This window comes from Mustela putorius, unplaced genomic scaffold, assembly GCF_011764305.1.
Source record: "Mustela putorius furo isolate JIRA1106 unplaced genomic scaffold, ASM1176430v1.1 tig00000992_pilon_pilon_pilon, whole genome shotgun sequence".
Lineage (NCBI taxonomy): Eukaryota > Metazoa > Chordata > Mammalia > Carnivora > Mustelidae > Mustela > Mustela putorius.
This window is the reverse complement of record NW_025421526.1, coordinates 4,830,178-4,857,403: the sequence shown is the minus strand read 5'-3', so window position 1 is coordinate 4,857,403 and position 27,226 is coordinate 4,830,178. Positions and strand designations below refer to the sequence as shown.

The following is a 27,226-nucleotide window of genomic DNA, read 5'->3' as shown; positions in this document are numbered from 1 at the left end:
TGGGAGATAAAAAGAAGAGTTTGGAGAAACAAGATAGGAGAGCAGTCTGATGAGACAGAAAAGGAGTTTCACCGCAACATGTCGGAAGAAAGGAGAGAGCAGTGACGTTTAATGTTTTTTTAGAAACAGAGTTTTAGGGTCCAAGTAGGAAACGTGGGATTTTAAGTAGCATCAGGCTTGGGTAGACTATTGTTTTTGTTAGTTCTAACTCAACACTTCTGTCCGTTACTAGCCCATATAATATATACTCATTAAATGCACTTCCCCTCTCAGGGGTTTCTATACCCCTAACGCATTTGTTTTTAGAAAACCAAGAAAAATGGGTCCCAGGTGCGGATGTTCTTCTTAATTCTATCACACACACACATTTTCCCCACCATCTAAAATAGCATTTAATGCTGCCAGGGCTTATTTTATTAGGAAAAAATCGCTTTCATTCTTGCCAGACAGGACAAAGATTGAAATCACTTTTTAATACTACGGAGTAGGAGAGCTGACAACCTTCCCCTCCCTGGCGCTCTTGTGGAACTCAAAGGGTTCAGCCTGCCGTTATGCCAGAGGGTGTCCAGGTAAGTGAGATTGGGAAATGCTGCATCTTCTCACCCCTTTTGAAGAGTAACATATAAGATGACCAACTTGTTTCCATTTGCCCAAGACTTTTCCAGTTTTAGCACAGAAAATTCAGCAAACTCCTCACTGCTGCTAAAACTGAAGCCATTGCTTACCTTAGCCACATGTGAAAGACTGAAAAATCTTCCAGTAAGAAGCGCATGACATTTTTGTTGAGACAGTGCTTTTCAAGAATACCTGACCATGAAACACATTTCTTAAACAAAGATAATAAAAATCAGGGGAGCCTGGGTGGCTCCGTCAGTTAAGCATCAAACTCTATTTGGGCTCAGGTCATGATCTTCGGGTTGGGTACAGCGCCCCCCATGGGATCCCTGCTAAGGGTGAAGCCTGGTTTAGATTCTCCCCGGCTCCCTCTGGCCTTCCCCACCCCCACTCATGCATGCACACAATCTCTAAATAAATCACAAAAAAGATACTAAAAATCAAAGGAGGGGCACCTGGGTAGCTCCGTGGGTTAAGCATCTGGCTTTGGCTCAGGTCATCAAACTTGTCCTCACATGGAGGCCAGGTCAGGCTCCCAGCTTAGCACGGGGTCTGCTTCTCCCACTTCCCCCTGCTCATGCTGTCTCTTTCTCTCTCTGTCTCAAAAAATAAAAAAAAAAAAAATCTTTAAAAAAAATCAAAGGAGTTCACAATCTATGATTCACACTTTGAACTCCAAATCATTGGCTTAATGAATTTATGAAAGGGACTCCATTATGTATGAGAATATATTTGGTTCAACAAAGGCTTTTATTATTTTTTCTGAATCCAAAGATATTTTTCTAACTTTTTCTAAGTAGTTTTAGCTCTAAATAGCTGAGAATTAAAAAGTACTATTATTGACATTTCTAGCACACTGTATTTACTGGTAATGCTGAGGGAGCATTTCTTTTGACAAAGTTTCTAATTTTTTTATGCCTGGAACAAGGCCAAGCAGAAGAAAAATGCAATAGTTGCATACTATTCCCTGCGCTTACTGGGAATGATAAGGAAGAGATGGAAAATGCTTCGAGTAGAGCATTAGTTTTAGGTATGCTGCTTTCAAATTGAGTAATTACAGAAAACACTGATAAAGACACATCACTGCTAATTTACAAATATGTATGTATATATAATTACATGAGCCACTAACGCTCATCTAGCTAATCTTCCCCAGTAATGGATAAACCCAGTGTTTAACACTCCAAAGACTAATTCGTATTTTTATTAAGAAACTTAATAATGAATGCCTCCTCTGTGTCCGGTATTTCACAACCATACAGTAAATACCTGCTCTAACTCTTCAAGGAAGATTTATCATCTCTGTTTTTCTGATGAAGAAAATAAAAGACACAAAGATTGAGTTACTTGTCAAGGACCATACAGTTAGTGGCACAGCCAGGGTTTAAAGTCAGCTCCCGGGGCCAGTATTTCCCATACATCCATTGTTTTGTGTGCAGTCTGCCGTGTATTTTAAAGTCTGACATTTAAATTAAAAAATATCAGTCCTTTATGTGGAAATATATTAAACATTTATTTATTTGATTGAAGGCAAGTGTTGCTGTTAAATAGGAATTTTGCACAGATCAGAGGAACATCTATGCTATTTGTTTCATGTGATGGGACGTTGGCTTATTAGTCCCTTATGTCTGTGTGTGTGCGCACGTGCGTGCACACACACAATTTTTTTTTTATTGAAAGCATTTGTTCCACATGTCTTTTGATATTAGAGTACTTATCCCTATGTTACACCGTATATTCTCTTGGTGTTGATAAGATAGCATAATGCTTTTAGACGTTGCGCAAGCTGTGGTGTAGATGCTTGAAATACAGGAAAAAGTCCCCGTTAACATGAAGCTTAATTCTAAAGGGAAGAAAGAGACATAAAGTGAGCAAATAAATAGATAAGAACATTTCATTCCCTTTAATAAAGTAAAGCAAAGGGATGTAATACAAAGCGATTGGGTTGTGTGGGAAGAGAGAGATTTGCACTGAACTCCGGAATTCTAGAAAGGAAAGGTGCTCTCAAATCCAGAGGCAGGGCACGTGGAGCACGGAGGGAGTGATGTCGCTGATGTCGGGGCTCCAAGGGAGATCCTAGCGCAGTCCAGGAAGAGAAAGAAACTAAGCGCAGCCCGAGCACAGTGACTGAGCAGGAGAACCGTAGAAGTAGAGAGCGCTAAGGAACTGGATTTTACTCCCCGTCCCAGGGGAAGCCTGAGGAAGGGCGTAATACAATCTGCCTTATTTTTAAAAGGCTCTTCTCTGCCGTGTGGAGATTGTGTTGTAGATGAGATAAGAGAGGAAAAGAAGCCAGTGAGAAAGATGACTGTGGAAGGACAAGTAAAGACGACCTTGACCAGGGGAGTGGCAGCAAAGACGGGAAGACCATGACAGTTGTCCTGGTGTCCCACATCGACTCCACTCCCTTTCCATTCCTTTCCGTGCTACCAGGGCTAGGAGCCGAAATGTTGTGTTCCTGAGTAAAGAGGGATCTGCAGACGGGGAGGGAAGCAGACAGCCTCAGGACCTCACTTTGTGGTCCTCAGGTCCTCCGTCCACGTTCAAGTTCAGCATGAATGAGGGCGGAGTTTACTTCCAGGACATAAAAGCATTTCATAGAAAGTATCACTAAATAAATAAATAAAAGTAAAAATAAATAATGAAGAATAAGCCCATGCATTGGGCCTGTTATACTCATTTAAGGCAATTTTCTCCCAACTTCACGAGGGAGACAGATTGATGTACTTTTGGGATTTCAATCAGGGGTTTTTCAAATAAAGCTTTCGTAGATTAATATTTTTGTTTTGCTTTTACCATTTTTAATTTACACCACTTAAGCATCACCAGTGGTATGGCAGTAAAAGGTAAAATATAAAAATAGACAGCTCTATAATTTGGCCTTTAAATGGCTTTACGTATTTATATTCTATGTAGGATATGTAACAGATTGTGATAACAGAATCCAATATAATCAAATTGCAGCCTTACGAATTTAGCAAATATCATGAAACAGCTCCCTTCTGCTGACTCAAAGAGTGGGAGTTCCATTTCTTTCATTATATCTTTTCTGCAGCCGCTTATCACTAGCAACACCTTCGGAGCCGTTCTCCTGCTTTGTCAGTGCCAATGTCCCCACAATAGCACTTTTACCTGTATTTGCTGTGACTCTCACATTGGATTTTTTTCCCTCTGGAGACGACTAATTTGAGTGGCTTGAAATATAAAACTTACGACTTCCCCCTAGAGTTTCCAGTTCACACAGCTGTATATTAGAAATATTGGAAATATTAGGTAGACTTTGTTGAACTTCCGTGGTGCTACCCCATTTTTCTCCAAAGCCTGTAGCCTCTCACGTGTGCTGTTAGAGGGGGAAATTGCACATATGCTGTTAGAAGGGAGTAGAAACGCCAGTGCAATTAAACCCTGCTTGTTGGGGACGCCTGGGTGGCTCAGTGGGCTAAGCGTGTGACTTCAGCTCAGGTCATGATCTTGGGATTGAATCCCAAGTCTGGCTCTTTGCTCGGCGGAGGGAGGGAGCCTGCTTCTCCCTCTCCCGTTGCTGCTCTGCCTGGTTGTGCTCTCTTGCTCTCTCTCTCTCTCCCCAAAATAAATAAAGTCTTCAAACAAACGAAAAAACAAACAACAGCAAAACACTCTGCTTATTGACATTTTGGAAAGCAGATGAGGACACCAGAGCACCTTGAGAGTGACAGTCATTTAATTCACCCTCCTAGCCCGGTCCAGTCTTGGCTGGGGACTTGGAGGAGCTGTCAGTATTTGTAAAGATGTCTTTTGCATATTTTTTTCACAGATATTATTTTAGAATGAGTATAGTTGTTTTTCTGTTTTGTTGTTTTTTGTTTGTTTGTTTGTTTTGTTCTGTTTTTTGTTTTAACTTGTTTAGCTCCTCCTGCTCTTGGACATTTGATTGCAAATCTGTTTTTCCCTGGACCTCCCAGGCCTGGTGCCTTAACCGGGTTCATGACGTGGGAACAGCCTTGTACCAGTAGGGGGAGCTCACAGCTCGCCTATCCTGTGGGTTGTTGAACAGTGACTTGTAGGTCTGTGCGCTTAGTTAGGGTGGAGATGTTTGAATTCTCAAGCCAAGGAAGATTACGGATTGGAATAAAAAGTGATTTGCTCCGGTTGAAAAGTTAAAGTTTGCTGAAGTTGTAAATCTCAACTCCAATAAAAGTTTAGGTGGCTTTGGTTAATGAAGCTGTGTTTTGTGGTTGGATGTTGTCAGAGGGCTGAAACGTGAACCCTTGAAACCATGTTGAAAGATTTCTTCCTTGGCATGTGTCATCACGTGACTTTCCTCCGTAAATAACAGACACGGCCCCTGGTTTCAGGGGTTTCTGTTGGTTTGTGACTCTGGGTCAACATAAACACAGCAGGTCACAGAGGAAGTAGCGACGGACATAGGGTTGACTGGACACAGCTTACACGCTTTAGTGTGTTTTTCCACGTAAAAGTCTGTTAAATAAGTTTACTTTGGGGCGATTTGCCTTTCTTACTACATTGGTGTGAAATATTATCTGAGAGACCCTGGGATCACTATTAGCTGACTTTTACCCCACCCAGCAAGGACACAGGCCTGGAGCGTCCTCTCATTCTTTTTTATTCTTCAAGGTTTTTATGACCTTTGAGTTGTCAGCACCCTTCAAAGTACTCTGTAATTTTCTAAAATTTCTAATACGGTGTACCTCGAGTGTCTCGTGCTGAATGCAGTTTTTTCTTCTCTCCTGGCATTGAATGTGTTCTCAGGAAACATTCATTTCTCACACTTTATTGAGCACCCATTAATGCCACCCTGAATGAGAGTCCCGAGATTAAAAGATAAAAATGAACAAGACTGGTTTCTCCCCACAACGAGCTCACGGTCTGGGCAGTCCCCCACCCGTGTGCTGGGCGTAGAAGGGCTCCAGAGCCTTCCTTCTTCGGGGGGGGCACAGCGGTCTCCAGACTCGTCCGAATGTGTGACTTTCTCACGCAGGCCGCTTGACTGAGTGCTTCCATGATGGGCGGTAAGTGTGGAAGTCTTTGAACTTGTAAGTGCACAGTGCTCGCGCGTGGTTGGACGTCACCTGTGTAGTCACTCCTGTCATGTCATTTGCATCCCCACCCGTGCTACTCGACCGGGAGAGTCGGTGTGGAACCGTGGCGCGGCCGCGGCAGGGCAGGGGAAGCAGCCCGGACGACTGGGAGCCGGAAAGGAACGTGGGGACCAGCGCGGGGACGGCCACGTGTTCTGGGCGTTGGCTCCGGTTCCCTCAGGGCGAGCTCTGCAACGGTCTAGCAATTTTCTAGCGATGAAATAGCTGCCCTGTGTGGGGGAAGCCTTTAGCATGACAGAGTGATGGCCCTAAACTGGATTCTCAGATTTAAATAGCTCCTTGGCTCCCACAAAGCCAAGCTCTTTTTTCCTGTCTCCCCTCAAAATAGACTTTCCTCGGCTGTCAGGACGACGGTGTACTGTTCCCGCTTCAGTGCGTAATCACCACGGCCGCATTGCTGCCACAGTGCCTCTTTCCCTATTCTGCCCACATTTCTTTCTCCATGTATCTTATTTTTCCTGACTTGAATTTACCTGAAAAAGCTATTCTCTGAACCCCGTCAGTCCTGCCTGAGCAGCCGGACCACGGCCATGTGCAGAGGCTCTTCCGTGGTGAGGCGGGCGAGGCTTCATCTCCAGGCCTCGTCCGGCCCCCGTCCGGGACGGTGCGTCTGTAGCATTGTTCTGTTTTGTCTCTCAAGAAGTTCCACTAAATGGGATATGCTCAGGCTCTACAGAAACTTGGCTCCGTCCCTGCCCGTGAGTTTTAATAATCAGATCTTTGGCTCACCTTCCGATTGCTTTATTGTGTTGTTGCGGTGGTGGTTTTGTGGTTTTGTAGGTAGCATGTAATGGTGCTGCTTCTTTTCTTAATGAATATTTTCAATTTATTTCTTTTTCTCCCAAACCACTTCTTAGTCCAGAATTGTGTCAGAAGAAAAGTTTTCTAATGACATTTCATGGATTTTTCAATTATTCTTACAAAATGTGGTATTTGAATCTCTAATACTAGATCTTATAGATATTATATGAATGTATTCAATAAAATGCACGACAGTTGAACTAAACCAAAGGGTGATATACACCATTAATATAATTCCTCCAGAGACTCAGAGTTTAAGCTCTGCAGTGACTTTGAAACCAGGCTCCTTTGAAAGAAACCTCCTTCCCCTCCCCACAGAGAACACATAGTTGGCCCACCTCAGAGGTTGAAGACTCTTAAAATTTTAGAAGGCAGTTCCAACAAGGTGTCCCCTTCCTAGGCAGTAATATCACACTGGAAGTTTTCCTCAGTGTCCTAAACCTGTGGCATCCATGAAGTCTGTCTCATTGCTGAAGCGAATTGTGACCCATTAATCCTCACTGCCTCTGTTACCTTACATCGTTAGCTCTGGTCTCAGATAAAACTGAAGTTTAAGTCCTTGGTTTAGACTTTCAGGTCTAGAACGGATCTGGCAAATGATTTTTATTCATTAATTCAACATTTTATGGATCAGGCACTTGTTCTGGGGGTACAGATGTGAAAAAGAAACAGTAATCCTGTTAACAAGGCAGTGATCTTTAGTGCAGTCGGGCAATGAAGTGGGGGATACTGAAGGGGGGGAAGACTTTGTAATGATCTCTGGCATTTCCTTGAGGCACATCTACAAACTTCTAATACCAGGCGGTTAGAGTGGGCCATCGCTCAAAGGGACTTCTATGACATTTCTTTGTACCAAATTTTATTACGTGTTGGGTCCATGCAGAGGTTGAGCGATACAATGGCAGTAAACTGAACATGCAGTCATTAAAAATTAAGTTTTATGTTATTTTTTTGTGTGTCATGAGAGGCAGCAAAAGTAGCACATTCAGTTCCCAGAATCACAGCTTCGTCATAAAGATGAGTCATGGTGAACTAAAGGGGCCATATTTTAATGAACCAATCTGGTCACTGTGGCTCATCTATGCTCTGCAGCAGACTGCCTAGGGAACAGGAGACAATCTATTTTTCAAGTGATGAATTAGTCCCTGATGCTATTCTTCTTTCTTGGCTCCCCTCACAAGACTCTCTGTTCTGTTCCTCTTCGAACTCACACTTGCCTTGGGGGGTTTTCTTAACGACAAATAGTAGTAGTACAAAACAATCTCAGTTATTGTGGTTGCAATTCCCCTTTTGGAATTTGTTAACAAATAGGAGCCACCAAATATTTATTATGTATTTACTGTGTTTACACAGTGGGGTTAGGAAGGAATCGTTATAAGACATTCTCTTCTCCTTAAGGAGGAGCTCATAGTCCTCTAGGAGAGTGAAAACGTACATATGTGAAACAGACCAAAATGCATGGTGTATCGTAATCATTTAGAAAGGAATGATTGATCCAATGGTAGGGAGAACCTCAGAAAGGAGTTAGGACATGAACGTTGAAGAAGAGTTTGGGTTTTGAATAATTTGGCATTTTTGGGGTTATTTTCCAATTTGCTTTTTTTTTTTTTTTTTAATTTACAAACTAACCATTTCCTATTGGCAAATGGATAATGAAAAATTAGTTTTATTCCTGATTTCCGATTATCATTTTATGAACAGTTTTAGTTATTTAGTTACTTTTAAGATTTTATTTGTTTATTGTAGAGAGAGGAAGTGCACGTGGGTTGGGGAGGGGCAGAGGAGCAGGGAGAGGAACGGAGCGGAAGCTGACCCCGTGCCTGGTGCAGGGGCCGGCCGGGAACTCCGTCAGGACCCGAGACCATGACCTGAGCCAAGGCAAGTTGGACACTTAACCGACTGAGCCACCCAGGCCCCCCCGTTCTATTGTGTTAGCTCCAGGAGAAAATTCATACGGGAGGTACTAATGTGCTAAGTAATAAATTTCAGTGTCAGGGAACCTTACCGGAGACAAAAAGATATGAAAAATTAGCAATCTCCAGTCTTATCATTGTACCCAGAGATTATTTTCATGACTTGCGATATTCTGATATAAATATTTTAAGATGGGGCCCCTGGGTGGCTCAGTGGGTTAAGCCACTGCTTTCGGCTCAGGTCATGATCTCAGGGTCCTGGGATTGAGTCCGGCATCGGGCTCTCTGCTCAGCAGGGAGCCTGCTTCCCTCTTTCTCTCTGCCTGCCTCTCCATCCACTTGTGATTTCTCTCTGTCAAATAAATAAAATCTTAAAAATAAAATAAAATAAAATAAATATTTTAAGATAGATTTTGAATACATTATCTTCCATTGAGTACCATGTAGTATTATTTTGAAACTATATTAATAGTGCCAACTATGTGCTATGAATGTACTTTACTGATGGTTAAAATAACTTTAGATTTAAAATTTTTGACACACAATATATTAGAGCTATAATGATCACAACATATGCAAATAAGACTTGTCCTTCAAATTTGATCCTTCATGAAAATATAATTCACAGTTGAACAATAATAATTCCATCCGCCGTTGGATTTTCTTTTCTTTTTTTTTTTTTTTAAAGATTTTATTTATTTATTTGACAGATCACAAGTAGGCAGAGAGGCAGGCAGAGAGAGAGAGGAGGAAGCAGGCTCCCCGCTAAGCAGAGAGCCCAATGTGGGGCTCGATCTCAAGACCCTGGGATCATGACCTGAGCCGAAGGCAGAGGCTTTAGCCCACTGAGCCACCCAGGCGCCCCCGCCGTTGGATTTTCTGAGTTTGTGTTTCTTCCTTTTGTACAGAGCCATTTTACAGCGGCACAATTTCCCTTACATTATTATGAAATCTAATGAAACAAAACGGTATTGCCCTGCTTGACCTTCCTCCTCACTCGTTCCTGGGACAAACATTTGCCTGGTCCTCGTACACTCTATGTCACAGGCCCTGCGCCAGAAAGGCATGGAGCTTTGTTAGTACAAGAGGACAGGCAAGAGTTTGGCAAATGAACAAGAAGAAAAGAGCCATTGGAGACAAAGGAAGTGGCATGTAAAGTATGGAGCAGCATGGCATTTTCAAGGAACAACAGATGGCTTGGCATGACTTGAATGTAAAACTCAAGGAGAGGAAAGGTGCACGTGATGCTAAAAATGTTATTTTAAGCCAGGCAGTGAGATATTTTTTAAGCTTAGAAAGACTTTGCATTATCAAAGATTTTATCTGTCTTTTTTGCCATGGTCTAGAAGCAATTTCTAGTAAGCTGCTGAGGGATACTTTTACTATAATTTGAGAGATTCAGGGTAGGAAGAACCACTGGTGCAGATAAGCCTAGAAGTGTAGCAGGTGGCATCAAGGTGATGTCTACTTTTTGGAAGCCAATTATTTCCCTTTTTTAACCACAGAAGCAACTGAAACTCAATTTTGGTGTGCTTTTATTGTTTTGGTACTTAAAATGCATCATCCTATTTATTTTATACAGCAACCTAAGTAATAGACGTTCATCTCTCTATTTTACAGATGGGAAAACTAAGGCTCAGGAAAAAAAAAAAAATTGCCCAAGATTTCCAGGTTACTATGAGACGAAATCAAGATTCAAGGGTAGTTGTGTCTGACACTGGGTTTAATGCCTGATACTGTGCTGCCCCCTTCCCTTGCTCAGGCCTCATCTGGGCCGTATCTGAACGTGAACGTTCTCTGTTGGGAAGAAAAGTTAAATCTTTCATTAAAATGTCCCAAGAGTTAGATAGGAAATGTTGGCATTGACTTGCCTAAGTCACCGTATTCATATTACACCTTCTGGAAATTACCAGAGAGAGAATTTTATAGCTGTCTTAACTTTTGCTTTCTCTACAAACTGTATCTTGGTCCATTAATTCTTAAACTTGTTTAAAGAACAAGTGGGAAGTCCCTACATGAGACAAAGCTCTCAAGTGTGACCTTAAGAAACCTCTCTCGATCTCCGTTTCTCATCCCTGAAATGGTTTGGACTAACAGTGCCAGTGGTCCCTTTGCTTGGCCTCAGGATTCTGTACACGCTCCCAAACAAATGGCATTTAATTCTGTAGATACAGTGAAAGCTGGCGCTGAGGTGAGAGAGCCCTTTAAGTGTAATTATTTATAAATGCCAAATTCAGAATCAAACTTAAGAACCGTGATTTTGTTTATTTTTAAGCCCTCTTATGGCCTGCGTGTATTTCTGGCGTATGTAGGATTTGTTACTTGCGGTACGTGCAGTTTATAAACAGAAAGTTGTTCTTTAAAAACAAAGTGCCAATGTATTTGATACTTAAATCGACAGAAGCAAAATAATCAGGAATGCCTACTAGTAACATTGCAGACGATTTGGGATCCGAGAGGCCGTAGGGTGGAGGGTTAGGGAGGCGGGCTTACTCTGTGACCTGACTGTGGCTTTAAACACTTTCATTGCTGCTACTTCCCAACTGTGGAACTTTAAGCAAGTGAATCCCACACGCGGGGTCTTCATTTTCTCATCTGCACAATAGTTTCTGCCTCGCGGAGTCGCCGTGAGGATCCGGTGTGCCAGTGGATGCGTCGTGCCCAGGTCCGAGCCTGGCCCCCAGGAACACTCGTGAAATGCTGCTAGCATTTTGGACAAGACATCATTTATTTGGTACAATAAATGCATCATACACTATAGGCTGATAGTTTCATACACTGTAGGATGAGTGTATGAAATAAAAACTCTAAAGGTAAACTCCAAGAGAACGCGGGTTTTCTTCCTTTCTTTCTTAGCCGTATCCTCCGTGCCAGCCTGCGCGCCTGGCTCAGAGGAGGTGTCCAGGAAGTACTTGTTGAAGGGAAGAAGAGGTCGGGAGTCCGCGGGGTTGATTTTCTTGTCCTGTTCGTTCTCAAATTGCCCCTGTATTTTAATGTTTCTGTATCAAACGCATCATCCGTAGGTTATAAATCATATAACGTAACGAGTGCTCATGGCTTCGGTCTCTAGTCCAATGTCCATTCCAAGTTCTTTGTGATATTGCCAGCAGAGATATCTGGAAATCTCACATATCACAGAAACAATGATTAGGCTTCATCTTTTAAAAACAAAACAGAACGAAAATCAGCCCTCCACTCATTTAGACATTTCATGGGTCGTGGCCGTCTGTGCTACGACAGTTGCTGTGCTGGCCCAGCTGTTGCAGTGGCTACTTGGGCAGCTGCTGGGGAGCACGGCCAGCTCCCTCGAATGGTTTTAAAGTGATTTCAGGGAGGAAAACAGCCTAGGAACTCCAATAATCCTGATAAGCTTCCCTCCCTTGTTCAATCAGAAGCTATGCCCTGGAACCACAGATTCCAAGGTAAGAGTCCTGCCCCTCTGGATACAAGCTCGTGCTGTCTGAAATAGTCTATGTCTGATATAAATCATACACACAGTGTCAGTTTTAGTAACTATATTTCGGAATTACAGTTATGTATCCAAGTGTTTATAGGATTTTCAGAATTTTTGTATCATTTTATTCAAAAACCTGCTTTCAGGACATCAGAATGGCTCAATTGGTTGAGCATCTGAATCTTGGTCTCAGCTTAGGTCTTATCTCAGGGTTGTGAGTTCAAGTCCTGCATTGGGTTCCACACTGAGCAGAGAGTCTACTTTAAAAAAAAAAAAATTAAAAAAGCTTTCTCCTCTTTATTCTTTCCCACATAGATACTGTTTCTAAGTCACTGTTGATCTGCCAGAATGACAAGGACAATCGCTTTAGTTAATGAAACTAAATTACTCCCCCGGTACACTCAAAGTCAAAAACATGTTCCTATTTAAGGCGCCTTCCAGCTTTTTCGTGTTTTAGTATTTTATTGTTGTGTAAATGATTTTATTGGAAGCAGAAGCGTTGAAAACAAAGAGTTATGTATAATACCAAAATCCAATGCTTGTCGTCCGGTGGGATACATTGGCCAATAAAAGAAACTTCAGCTTTTGTTACAGGAAGAGCTATAGATACCCCACTTAATGTTTCTGGGAAGGCTATGGAAGATTCTGCATAAAGATCTCATGGGCTTTCTGGAAGGAAAATGACAAAATAAATAAATAACCCTCTTCTAAAGCCATTCTTCTAAGATGCAATATTAGCGAAACCTGTCAGACTGGAAGAAGATGCTTTCCAAGAAGAGGGTGACTAGTGCAGGGCCTTTCACGTCAGCTGCCCACAGAAGGTGGCTGTGGAGCCCCAGCCTCATGAGGGCAGCCCTTGTTTCACTAGGCTGCGCAGGTGGACTCTGGCAGAGCCAACCCTCTAGAAACCGCTGAAGCGGTCTCCAGACAAGACGGAGAAGGCCACAGAGCCGCTCAGCAACGGAGGCACACAGAATTTCGAGGGACTGTTCAGGAGGGATGCCGCTTTCCTCCTGGCTGCAAAACAAGGAGGTACATGAGGAAGGTGAAATGATAAAATGTATTAAATAGAGTTGATACAAAGCTCTGTCTGGTGCTCACAGGAGACAGAGGCGTCAAAGTAGTTTCTAATAGAAACCCCCGACTCTTCTTGATCTGTGGAATTTGAGGAGTGAGTGTTAGTCATGTCTAAGAAATTTAAATTACCACGCTTGCTGTGCTAATGCGTGAAGTGTTGCCGTTAGGTCCTGTCCGTCGGCCATATCCTCAGTCAGAGCCATCTCCTTTCCTCAGAGCTCGAGCCGACTCTTCCCTGTCTCTCCGAGGTAGCTGATGCCAGGTCTTACCTTATCTGGTAGCCCCGTCCCCGCCCAGGCGCACTACCACTTCTCCGTGGGACGAGTCACTGCAGTGTGACACTGACAAGTCAGATCCCTTTTCTGTATAGTCTTAGGCTGCTGTAATCAAAGGAGTCCAAGAGAACCACTGGAAGCACCCAGAAAATCTTCCCCATTCTCAAAACCAGCCATCTCCCTAATCAAAAACCAGCTAATGGAATTAGTGCTGCGTTTCATTTCCTTGCCTTCAAATTTAAGATACAGGCGCTGTTCCGTGTTCACTCCCTCCCTCTGCCGCCATGAAAGAATATCATCTGGTTTTGATAAAATTGTATCTAAAAATGAAAAAGCTGTTTTATGTTTATTTACTGATTGAGCCCGTGCCAGCAGTTCTGCTGCATTCCCGAGCAGGCTCCTCATGCATATTTGAGCAGCATCAGCACTTTTACCTCTAGTCGAGGGTACAGTATCCCAAGTATCACAATGTCCATCGGCATCTGCGGCAGATCAGCATCTTTCTGAACAGAAAACAAACACCGGAGACAGGCCATAGCATTCATTTTTCATACCACAGGTGTTGAATTCTCCCCTAGGAAATAGAAGAATGGTAAATCAACAGATATTAGCCCTCTTGAGTTATGATCGGTCTTCTCAATGTCAGTTTTAAATAGTCTAATTAGAACGTCATATGGTTGGCAAAACGCATGATGGTCAGCCTGCTCAGTGGTTGTTAGTGTGTCATGGTCAGGGCGAGAGTGGACCCTGGCACCTGCCCGAGGCCCACGTCCAGGAACACACACGAGTGGGGACGCATCAGCACAGGATGCCGTGAAACATTGTCCGTGCGTCCGTGCGTCGGCAGACATGGCGTGAATACATACCAGGAAAAAGTGTAATGGGAAAATGGGTGCAGAATCATCTGTGAAAATTTTTGATTGTTCGAGAACTTAAGCATTATTCAGGAATATCATGTTGTATAAAATGCTTTCAAATCATTTACAGGTGTTAGCATTAGCACTCACATGAACACAGCGGCGCGTAGGTGGCTCAGGTTAAGCACCTGACTTTTGGTTTGGGCTCAGGTCATGATCTCAGGGTCGTGAGGTCAGGCTCTGCGTTCAGCCTGGAGGGTCATGATCTCAGGGTCGTGAGGTCAGGCTCTGCGTTCAGCCTGGAGGGTCATGATCTCAGGGTCGTGAGGTCAGGCTCTGCGTTCAGCCTGGAGGGTCATGATCTCAGGGTCGTGAGGTCAGGCTCTGCGTTCAGCCTGGAGGGTCATGATCTCAGGGTCGTGAGGTCAGGCTCTGCGTTCAGCCTGGAGGGTCATGATCTCAGGGTCGTGAGGTCAGGCTCTGCGTTCAGCCTGGAGGGTCATGATCTCAGGGTCGTGAGGTCAGGCTCTGCGTTCAGCCTGGAGGGTCATGATCTCAGGGTCGTGAGGTCAGGCTCTGCGTTCAGCCTGGAGTCACCTGCTTGAAGTTCTTTCCCCTCCTTCTCCCTCCGTCTCTGCTTCTCCCCCTGCTCACGTACCGTACACCCTCTCTCTCTCAAATAAAGAGAATCTTTAAAAACTACACACAAGCACATAATTTGGTTTAGTCTCTACTTTTTTCTCATATCTAAAATGTATTTCTTTTATAAAGGTCTAATGTATCTCTTGAGCAAATAAACTAATTCTTAGAATATAATAAAGAGTAATACTTTAAATATTTAAATGTAGGCTCTCTACTGAGTACTGAAGAATTTTCTTTAAAATAACATTGTTATATCATTTAAATAAGATACTAAGTTAGTATTTTTATGCATAAGATTCTGAATTGTAGAGTTCTAATGGAGGCTGACATATGACCGTTCATTCTGTGCAATGCTAATTAATTCACTAAAATAAGATTTTGATTAACTTCTAATATTAACTTCTAATATTCTAAGGATAGTTGTCTCTGCTTATAACAATAATTAGACAACAGTTTTCTGTATTTCTCAACTTTTAATATTTGTGGTTTATAGGTTATTCTGACATAGTTATTTTGTACCTATCATACAAATGCAATTGTTAGTTAAATAAGCCAGATACCATTAATGGATCAAATGATTCTGCTTATTAAAAATTTTCTTTTTATTAATTTATGCCCACTTCTACTAAAATATTTGCTGACTATCTACTATGTGAAAGCACTATACTAGCTACCTTCATTGATGTTGTATTTTACAACCTTTACAACAACCCTCAAGTAAGAAGTTTTGCAGTTGATAAGTGTGACTGTGTTCCCTGAGGCCATTCCTTACTTTTACAGCAGCATCAAATCTTTTTTGCATGACTCCTGTATTATATGATGTCTTGGTCTCTCTCTTGCTTAACTATATTCCATGAGGTTAGGAATAATTATAAGAGCAATGGTGCCAAACAATGTAGTGCCTACGACACAGAGGGAGGAGACCTCTGATTACGGCGCCTCCTTCAGTCCTTTGAAAATGATACAGAAATGGCCGTGAAGACACCCTATGGCCAGTTACTTTATTTGACTGCAAGCCTTGCATTAGTATGTAACAAAACAAAAGACAGCTTTTCACGTCACTCACGGCCACCTCAGTGTCCTCCTGAGCTGGGCAGTGTGGATTACTGAGTTATGTATGAGATAAAAATTGGCAGACATCCTAGTGTACTCAGTTCTTGATGATGCATGAATGCATTCATTATTCTTTTGCGGGTAACACATGTTTCTTTGGATTACCACCCCCTAACTGCTATTATGGGGCCTCCAGCCCTCTTCCTCCCTGAACACATCTTTCCCATCTACTCTAGTGTCCCCTAAGGACATGACTCACAAGATTCCTGGACAATTGCCTTCAGCCAGTGTGGAACATCTACCAATTTTCCTCCTCTTGTCTGACTCCCATTGTTCGTACTGTCAGGACACCAGCTGCAGACCTGCCTCGGAGCACAGCTTCTTCGCACTGGCGTTGTCCGTTGTTCATGCTACCCCAAGGCCAGAATTTGTAAAAACACATCACTAAGGTCCTTCTGCAAGAATGGGGAGAATAAGGAGGCCATGACGTGATGCTCCCTAACAGGTGGCACTTCCAACCGTCAAAGTTTGTGTGAAAACAACTTACTCTTTAGTTTCTAGGTATACCTCTACTCTACAGGACAGATCTTTGAAATTAACCTACAACCTCTAATTGTCTCTTCCTTGATTTTTACTAAAATAAAATCTCATGTTTTCCAGTTTTCCCCTATAGTTTTTTTCTTCTTTTTTTAAATTAAATTTAATTTTTTTAAATTTCTTTTCCACGTAACAGAATTCATTGTTTATGCACCACACCCAGTGCTCTATGCAATACGTTCCCTCTCTAATACCCACCACCTGGTACCCCAGCCTCCCACCACCTGCCCCTTCAAGACCCTCAGATTGTTTTTCAGAGTCCATAGTGTCTCATGGTTCATCTTCCTTTCCAATTTCCCTCAACTCCCTTCTCCTCTCCATCTCCCTATATCCTCCATGTTATTCCTTATGGTCCACAAGTAAGGGAAACCCTATGATAATTGACTCTCTCTGCTTGATTTATTTCACTCAGCATAATCTCTTCCAGTCCCATCCATGTTGCTACAAAAGTTGGGTATTCGTCCTTTCTGATGGAGGCATCATACTCCATAGTGTATATGGACCACATCTTCCTTATCCATTCGTCTGTTGAAGGACATCTTAGTTCTTTCCACAGTTTGGCTACCATGGCCATTGCTGCTATGAACATTGGGGTACAGTTGGCCCTTCTTGTCACTACATCTGCATCTCTGGGGTAAATACCCAGTAGTGCAATTGCAGGGTCATAGGGAAGCTCTATTTTTAATTTCTTAAGGAATCTCCATACTGTTCTCCAAAGTGGCTGCACCAACTTGCATTCCCACCAACAGTGTAAGAGGGTTACCCTTTCTCCACATCCTCTCCAACACACATTGTTTCCTGTCTTGCTAATTTTGGCCATTCTAACTGGTGCATTCTAACTGGTGTAAGGTGGTATCTCAATGTGGTTTTAAATCGAATCTCCCTGATGGCTAGTGATGATAAACATTTTTCATGTGTCTGATAGTCATTTGTATGTCTTCATTGGAGAAGTGTCTGTTCATGGCTTCTGCCCATTTTTTGACATGATTATCTGCTTTGTGTGTGTTGAGTTTGAGAAGTTCTTTATAGATCCTGGATATCAACCTTTTGTCCATACTGTCATTTGCAAATATCTTCTCCCATTCCGTGGGTTGCCTCTTTGTTTTGTTGACTGTTTCCTTTGCTGTACAAAAGCTTTTGATTTTGATGAAGTCCCAAAAGTTCATTTTCGCTCTTATTTCCTTTGCCTTTGGAGACATATCTTGAAAGAAGTTGCTGTGGGGATCCCCTAAACTTTCTTAATATTTCTAGACTAGGGTTTCAGATATCTCATAGTTAGCATGTAAAAGCAGAATGCTTGATTTCTCGAAAATGTTCTCCATACTATAGTCATTGTGATCATCTTAAAATGCCACGTGTGTCAGTGGTTCTTAAATTTTGCTGGACATCGGAATCACCTGGAGAGCTTTCAAAAAATATCAGATGCCTGTGTTCTTAATCTAGGTAATAAGACATCTCTAAGGGAGAAAAACTCAAAGGATGTAATGAATGCCCCACCTAGAACTTTCTAAAGAGAATTAAAATGTAAATTGCAGTGCTGAACCCTGGGTGTTGGATGTAAGTGTTGGATCACTACATCTTGCACGTGAAACTAATATTATACTACCTGGAAGTTAAATAAAAACTTGGAAGAAAAAGAATTGTAAACTCCATGTGCTAAATTCGGCGTTTCCGCCAAGGCTATGGAATAGGAGGAGGACTTGTAGCTGAAGACAGAGGAGGGGCCGGTAAGGAGAGGCTGAGTGGGAGGTTCTTCCCCCCAGTCCCACTTGTTCCCTAGGAAGTTGTAATAAGACTGAGTGTAGAAGGAAATTATGAGGTGTCTGCTGCTTGGACCATAGAGTACGTGCCCACGGATTCCTCTCAGTGGCTCGAGTGTGGTACACATTAGGGAAAAGGACCCAAATCAGAAGACACTGAGAACGGCACAAAGATCTGAGGCTGCAGTGCGAGGAGGAAATATTCCCACTCGGCGTATCTCAGGGGAGAGATTTTGTGTTGGAGGATATACCAGAATCTCCCTACAAATGATAATTTTGGTTTCTGCTACTTTGATTTGTTTCTTAAACATTGCCAAGAGCCTTCACCTTGACAGCGTTGGGGTAAGCAAGTGTGAATTTTTCCAAGATGCTGAATCAATGCTTAATTAAGACAAATGACACTTTTCACCATGGTTCCTGTTCTCAGGGGCACAGCAGACACCTGGCTACCCCTTTTATGCTTTGGTCAGTGTAGGTGGACATTTTATTGTCAATAATAATTACCATGCATCACTGTCCTTGTTTATTTTTTTTTAGACAGACAATTTGGTAGCTGAGTTTCCATTGAGAAAAAAACAAATTTATAAAAATCAAAAAGAAGGTAGTTTGTTGATTTCCTCACTAATTAATTTTTGAAAGATTTTATTTATTTATTTGACACACAGAGAGAGATCACACATAGGCAGAGACGCAGTCAGAGAGGCGGGGGGGAAGCAGGCTCCCCGCCGAGCAGGGAGCCCAATGTGGGGCTCGATCCCAGGACCCTGAGATCATGACCTGAGCCCAAGGCGGAACCTTAACCCACTGAGCCACCCAGGCATTCTGCTAATTAATTTTTTAAACATTTTATTTATTTATTTTAGAGAGTGAGAAGAGGGGAGAAGGAGAGAGAGAATCCTAGGGAGACTCCACACGGAGGGCAGAGCCTGATGGGGGATGAGCCTCCTCCATCCCAGGACCCGAGATCATGAGCTGAGCCCAAATCAAGAGTTTGACGCTCAACCAACTGGACTGCACAGGCACCGCACTAATTAATTTTTTTGGATGAATTTTTTGGTCATATACAAGTGAACAAGAGATGTCTAAAAAATCACACATGGAACTTACTAATATCATCTGTAAACGGTGTGTGGCAACAAAACATTCGTTTCAAGAACTTTACTTACTTCAGGGGCTTTTTAAGTTTTAACTTAACTCCAGTTAGTTAACATAGTGTTACATGAGTTCCAAGCTATGGTACGGTGATTCAACAATTTGGTTTCCAGAGCTTTAAATGGTGTTGCTCTACAAGGGGTCATGTGGAGCAGCCAATAACAAGTAGAGGTTGTACTTCGTCAAGGCACCAGAATACTAACTAGTAGAATGCTAACACTGAGGTGACACAGTATTTTGTTGGCATTGGACTTGGTGTTGAGTCACTTCCTCCACCAAGGGATTGTATAAAAGCACATGGTGGCAGGGACAAGATGTACTTACTTTCTCAGCGGAGCGTGTGATTACGACACAAGTCACCCCTGGATACTTACTGTTCTTCAGGGGACAGCAGTGTAAGCATCACTGTCGTTACTGTAAGCACCGATTTTGAGTTCGGGGACACGGTGCAAACGTAGAAGGAACTTCAACTAGGCTCTCACTGTGAACTTCGTATCTGGACAGTTTCTCGGCCATCAAAAAAAAAAAAAAAGATCTCATTATTTACAGTGACATGGATGGAGCTAGAAGGCATTATGTACGCTCAGGGAAATAGGTCAGTGAGAGAAAGACAGATACCAAGTGATTTCACTCAGATGTGGAATTTAAGAAACGAAACAGATGAACTTAGGGGAAGGGAAAAGCGGGGGGAGCAAACCGTAAGAGACTCTGAACCATAAAGAACCACCCGAGGGCTGACGGAGCGAGGAGGGTGGAGAAGGGGCTCACGGGGTGATGGGCATTAAGGAGGCACTTGTGATGAGCCCTGAGTGTTACAGGTACGTGAGGAACCGCGAAATTCTACTCCCGAAACCAAGGTTCCCTTGTATGTGAGCTAACGAGAATTTGAATAAAAATCTGAAACAAAAAAATTATATAATGAAACATGAAAATATTAAGAAATTAGATCCAGTGTGCTTCCAGTATTTCCTTCCCATGTTCTCAGTTCAAAGCTCCATTTCTTAAAATGCTAAACAGTCCAGGAGGGTGTTTACGCGGCGCGGCTTCCTGAGAGAGAAAAGGCCCGAATGAAGCTTGCAAGATGGAACAAGCGTGGTGTGCGCTTTTTCTCCACTTCCTCCTCCTCATCTCCTCCTCATCTCCTCCTCACTTCCTCCTCATCTCCTCCTCATGTCCTCCTCACTTCCTCCTCATCTCCTCCTCATCTCCTCCTCATCTCCTCCTCACTTCCTCCTCATCTCCTCCTCATCTCCTCCTCATCTCCTCCTCATCTCCTCCTCATGTCCTCCTCACTTCCTCCTCACTTCCTCCTCATCTCCTCCTCATCTCCTCCTCATCTCCTCCTCACTTCCTCCTCATCTCCTCCTCATCTCCTCCTCATGTCCTCCTCATGTCCTCCTCATCTCCTCCTCATCTCCTCCTCACTCCTCTCCTCCTCACCTCCTCCTCACCTCCTCCTCCTCCTCCTCCTCCCTCCTCCTCACCTCACCTCCTCCTCCTCCCTCCTCCCCTCCTCCTCACCTCCTCCTCACCTCCTCCTCACCTCCTCCTCACCTCCTCCTCATCTCCTCCTCACCTCCTCCTCACCTCACTCTCCTCACTCTCCTCCTCACCTCCTCCTCATCTCCTCCTCCTCACTCCTCCTCTCTCCTCCTCATGTCCTCCTCACTTCCTCCTCATCTCCTCCTCATCTCCTCCTCATCTCCTCCTCACTTCCTCCTCATCTCCTCCTCATCTCCTCCTCATGTCCTCCTCACTTCCTCCTCATCTCCTCCTCATCTCCTCCTCATCTCCTCCTCATCTCCTCCTCATCTCCTCCTCACCTCCTCCTCACCTCCTCCTCACCTCCTCCTCACCTCCTCCTCACCTCCTCCTCATCTCCTCCTCATCTCCCTTCACTGCGTGCGTCTCTCTTGCTCTTCTATACACACCCGCTCAGACAGATTTTTGGAGGCAGAAGATCACTGCTTGCTTTTTGTGCAAATCAAATTGCAAAAAGAAAAAAACGTTGACGTGAGGCTGAAACTCACTCATCAGACTTACAGGTACTTCTGGAGAAGCTCTCCCTGAACGCCGTCCTGAAACGCAGCTCCCTTCCTCTCGAGGCCCTACACACGAAGCACAGCCCCCAAACCCACTGGACAATAAACAGGATGTGAAGGCAGAATTAAAGGCCTGAACATTGTAGTCACAAAGTGATTGGTGGATTGTGATTGTGGGGAAACGGGAGAAAAAAATAAGCCATTCTCTTGTTCCTTCTCTTTTCTCTTTGTGGTTTTCTTGTTGTTCTAAAAAAAAACTGAAAATGCTGTGGGACTTAGGGACCTCCTGGACATAGAAGATATTCTAAAAATATATTTGTTTGAAATTAAAAAAAAAATTCCACTCTAGAAATTTGTCTTCTTTTGAGGTAATCTGTTACACAAGGCTGCTCTAATTTGGCTTTCAGCAGTAACGACTCGTTATGCCAAAAACGGGTCATAAATAAAGTCTAGACAAGTGCAGTGTTTTTATTCCAGAGGCAGCCGGCACACGCTGTGTGGACCCTGCATTCTCTTGCCGACGAGATTAATTTCGCATCATGCTTTTACTCTGTAATACCTTGGAACAAGACAAATTTAAAATGTGTCCGTTGGCCGTTTGGACTTCCTCAGACCACTCAGTCACGGCAGCATTCTTTAATAATCATGAAGAGTAAACGGCCTTTTTAAAGGCTCCTCAGAGAGTCAGTGACTTACCACAGGGCCCCACACAGGCAAGGAGATCACGGGCAGAGTCATCAGTATCTAGAGATGTTCTTCCGTTGTCAAAGTTCCGTAACACGTCAAGGGTGGGAAGAAGGACAAGGCGAGGAAACAGAAACCTAGGGGAACCGAAATCTCAAGTTTCTCCGTGGACTGTCGATCGAGTCTACGATTGTAATTTCCGATAACCTCGGCTTCCCCTTCTATGACATTCATATTAGAGTAAAAACTGAAACCTTTCAGATCGAGCACTTTCTCCTCAGAATCGAAGTTATATTTGGCCAAGTAACATGGCTGCTTTTCCAAATGGAATTGTAACAGGATCTTAAAAATCAGGTGTTTTTTTGTTGTTGTTGTTTTTTCTTTTTGACTGACCCAAAGTGTCATGGCTGATGAAAGGAACAAAAAGGTCAGTGGAACTTGTCTTTGAAATATAGCCCAGCCGATAACTCTATCCGTAGCTGCAGCGATGGTGGGAAACCTGAGGGAGTTTCCGCTCATCACAAGCAATTCTCCTAAGCGATAGACAGACTTTCCTTAATTGAGGAACAGGCATTACCAATGAATTTTTACCAGTTTATTTGTTCTGGAATTTTTTTCATAATGCAGTCAGTTTATTATATTAAAAGTGTGTATCACAACTGAAGCGCTTTTGTGAAACAGGCGTTAATACAGTACTCTATCTATTTATGCGCACCTTGGGGATGTAAGGCAAAAAGAGCGAACTGCTTACTGCTTGAAAAACAGTAGACATTCAGTATCTGATGGCTGTGGTTCTGGAAGTCCCCAAAAATGCTTCCATTGGATCTCAGTCAAGTGGTTGGAATTGGTTATAATGAGAGAGAAGGGTTAATTGAAATGTCAAGATGGAAGCACGATTGTATATTCGTTCTCTTTAATGTTAGTCGAAACATGAAGGAAGCAGTGCGTTGTCATTACAAGCCTTTTCAACTACTGTGTGCTACTTGGAGCCCACAGGGTATACCTGAATATACATGTACCCACTATAATTTGCCTTCCTCATGCTGTTAGATATCAGTGCACATTTTCAATATATATATACAAGTGTTCCTGCTTGTTTCTGTGACATTGATGCCAGTGATGTTAGAAAGAGAAATCTTAAAGTTATCTTGAAGATGAAGGGTGGCCCCCAAAAGCAGTAGCCTAAAGTGAAATCCAATAGTGATCATTATATCCCCATAGTATCTTAATGATGTCTCTTAATACATTACTCTGGTTAAAAATAAAACCTTCATGTTAGGTCCTGAGAATTAAAACTGAAATGCTTATGTTTTCTTTATTGTGATTAAAGTTCTTCCTTTGAGCTTTCCAAATAAAAAATTCCCATGCAGCCTCATAGGGCGTCAACACTGCTTAGCTTTCACTAGCCCATAAATAGGGAAAGAGGAGTTAAAGGGTAATCACCATTCATATGACACTGGGTGGTCTTATCCAAGTTTCTCTAATCAGTGTTATCCAATACTTTATTGGAAGATTTTTTTTTTTTTGGAAGAGTTGCTAGAAAATGTGCAATTGGAAAATAATTTACACAGACAGACACACACACACAAATTACAGGCTGTCACTATGGGACTCTATAAAGCTTACAAATTCAGAAAATAGGATATTCACATTCTCTCAATGAATCAGAAATGTAACAGTCCACACGACTAAGCAGACACTCGGGAGAAGAGCTTGCAAATCGGCTGCAGAGAGAACGCCGGCATCTGACTCTAAAAATCTAACATAATTATCACTTAAGGAAAGTCAATGTGGAAAATTAATTAAAATATTTTTAGGCCATTAATTTTTCTTGTTCTCATACTCCTTCCCCTGTCCACCACTCCCTGTAATGTTGTAATCTAACCCAATTCAAAAAAACAATATGTCAAATGTCAGACTCTTTAAAAACCAAACCTGTAGTTTCTGCTATTTTTTTTTTCTTCACAATATTTTTATTGGCCGGTAGCCTACCTTCTGACAATAATTTAGTTTTTCCTAGAAATAATTTTTTTAAATTTTCCATAGTTGCTATCAGGATGGCACCTTGTAAAATGGCAAGGGTTCAGTTATATTGTCTTGTGTGACATTTACATTTTTACAAAGATTCTTTATGGTTATTTTTACATCTTGCCTTCATGAGCTCATTCTTCTGGATGTCTCCAGATAGTAAACACAAAAGCAAACATACTTTATGTCACTCACCTGCTACATTGGATGTGAGGGCTTTTCACCTGACCGATTCACTTACCACGGAATTACTTTTTAGTTGCTTTCTTCTTCAGAAGGATTCCAGTCTTTAGAGGTGCAACACTGACGTAATAGGACACATGAACATGGCCCTTGTATACTCTGCTCTGTTACAAGTCCTCTAGTTAAAATAAAACATTTAATCATTGCAGCAACTCTAAAACAGACAATAACAGGCATAAAAGAATTTTCCAAGATTGTACATCTGGTAATTGGCCAAGTTAGGGAGTGAACGTGAGCAAATCGTGTCTAGAATCTGACCTTAGCTAATATTCTGTTCTTCATATAAAAATCTCCTATAGTTTTTCAATTATATATAAGAGATATCCCCAAAAAGATAACATAAGATGAGTGGACAAAGTACTTTAAAAATATTAAATTACATTGCGTGAAAGAGAGGAGAAGTGAGTTGGAGGAAATCAGAGGGGGAGACGAACCATGAGAGACTGTGGACTCTGAGAAACAAACTCGGGGTTTCAGGGGGTGGGGGTAGGGGAATGGGTGAGCCTGGTGGTGGGTATTAAGGAGGGCACGTATTGCATGGAGCACTGGGTGTGGTGCATAAACAATGAATCTTGGAACACTGAAAAAATAAAATTTTTAAAAAAGGATCATTAAAAAATGTATAAAGAAGCAAGTGTTATTTTACTACTTTAAAGAATAACTATGTTAAAGCCACAAATACAGGTTTCTTTCCAGCTAACCACCCATGAATATGTATTTCTTTTCACAATAAATCATTTAATCAGTAAAAAAATTAAAGAAAAATAAATAAATAAAAATAATAAAGTATTATTAATTGGAATTGTTCTGATTCCTAGCATAATATAGACTTTTAAGAATGTCCCTATCAAGTTCATTTAAAAATAAATATCTCATTTTAAATAAAATTATCTTAAAAGTTGGTACTATGGGTTATTGTTTCCCTTTTCAGACAAATATTTTATAGTAAAAATGCATATATATTTAAAGGTTCATTTGTACAATGAAAATAGAGGACATTCTATAGGTATTTTATAGAATACACAAGCAGAATCATAGATACATAATTATACACTTTTTAATGAAAATTGTTGGTTAAATTAAAATACATTGGTAACTTGCAAAAAATACAAACTCAGATCCCTTGTATTAAATGATGATAATGCTAAATATTGTTAAATAATTTAATATTCTATGTACTATGCCTAATACTATTTAACATATACATTTACATCCTTAGAAAATGGGTTTTGTTCTGTTAAAAATGTTTTTCTGGGGTGCCTGGATGGCACAGTTGGTTAAGTATTCAACCCACAGTTTCGGCTCAGTTCGTGATCTCAGGGTCCTGAGATAGACCCTGGGCGTTGGGCTCTAAGCTTAGTGGGGTGGGGTCTTGCTTAAGACTGTCTCTCCCTGTCCCTTTGCCCCTCCCCCTTCAAATAAATAAATACAATATTTAAAGAAATGTAGTCCAGAAAATAATATCCATTTGTTTCAAGTATGTCAACTCATAATGATGATTTATGTAGGTTATTGCTTTAACTCATTAAAATTTGTATTTTTTTGGAAATTCCAGGAAATTTCTAAATCTTAAATTAAGCATTATTTGGCCTTTAATTACTTTAATCTTTACACCAGAAGAGTGTAAGACTTCAGAAAGTCAAGTTGGAAATAACCCCACAAGTGAATATGATATTTAATAGAGAAACTATACATGTTAAACCACCTATTTGCAACATGCACGAAAGCACTATTTTCTCTTTGAATAGGTAACATAAAAACTGAATGAAAGCAAAGCAATGCTGCATTTGACCTTATTACATTTAAAGAACCCGTTTAACCTGCTGCATTCACTTTCCCTCACTCTGGAATGAATCTCCAAGTGGGAAACCAGCCTTGGAGTACACTCGCGTGCACACGTGGATTTAACCACCTAACGGTTGTTTACACACCAGAGGACAGAATCAGAGTAAAGAAGTATGGGGAGCAGTCCAGTGCAGATATCGCCGGCTGCGGGAGGGGTGCGCAGCCGCTGACAGTGGCCTCCGCCTCCGTCTCTGTTCCACGGCTAGTGAACAAAGACAGTGGGGTCCTCGGAGGAACCCAAATGGGTGGGAATGGAAAGATGGACATGTGGAGAGTCAATTTTATAAAATAAATCTACTTATTTATTCTCTGTTATATATATACCATTATCTTACTATCATTCACCTTTGACAATTAGGAAAAATTAATTTTTCATGCTAATCTTTATTAAGATGTATTTTTTTTTTATAAAAAGGAGGGTTGGGGCTCCTGGGTGGCTCAGTCAGTCAGGCTTCTGACTCTCGGTGTCGGCTCCGGTCATGATCTCAGGGTTGTGAGATGCAGCCCCGGTCGGCTCCCTGCTCAGCAGGGAGTCTGCGTACACTGGCTTTCCCTCTCCCTCTGCAGGTCCCGCTGTCCCATGGGCAGGTGCACGCACGCTCTCCTTCTCTAAAACAAATAAGGAAATCTTTAAAAAATTAAAACAAAATAAAGAAAAGGGAGGGGACGTTTTCCCAAGTGATAATTAACAAATGACATCAGAGCATGAGGAAAGTGATGAGGATGCTGACAATCCGGGAAGGAGCACAAGCCTTGAATCTGTTTTCTTTGTTCTCCTCAGTACACTGGAACAGAACTTTAAAACATACAGGAATTCTATGTTTTTCATACCAAATAACAGTGTTTATAATTTTTTTTTAAGATTATTTATTTATTTATTTATTTATTTATTTGAGAGAGAGCATGAGCAAGGAGAAGGTCAGAGGGAGCAGCAGACTCCCCGTGGAGCTGGGAGCCCGATGCAGGACTCGATCCCGGGACTCCGGGATCATGACCTGAGCCGAAGGCAGTCGTCCAACCAACTGAGCCACTCAGGCGTCCCTATAGTTTTGGGTTTCTATATCACTTGACGTTTCAAAATAACCCAGT

At 42.1% G+C, this 27,226-nt stretch overlaps 1 protein-coding gene and 1 long non-coding RNA gene across 6 annotated transcripts in view; one reads left to right on the top strand and one right to left on the bottom strand.

Moving 5' to 3' along the window:
• Positions 1–27,226, top strand: part of TMEFF2 (transmembrane protein with EGF like and two follistatin like domains 2) — a 241,707-nt gene that overhangs the window by 26,193 nt on the left and 188,288 nt on the right. The window lies entirely within an intron of this gene.
• On the bottom strand, positions 11,133–22,217 carry LOC106006911. Of its 4 annotated transcripts, XR_006608518.1 has the most exons (4): positions 21,339–21,986; positions 19,670–19,791; positions 13,669–13,808; positions 11,133–13,554 (listed from the first exon to the last, which is right to left on the bottom strand). It is a non-coding gene; the product is annotated as an uncharacterized LOC106006911 (long non-coding RNA). The 4 variants fall into 4 exon arrangements; XR_001181250.2 differs by lacking the exon at positions 21,339–21,986 and adding an exon at positions 22,034–22,217 and having other exon boundaries at positions 11,133–13,808; XR_001181249.2 differs by having other exon boundaries at positions 11,133–13,808; positions 19,670–19,802; positions 21,339–21,992.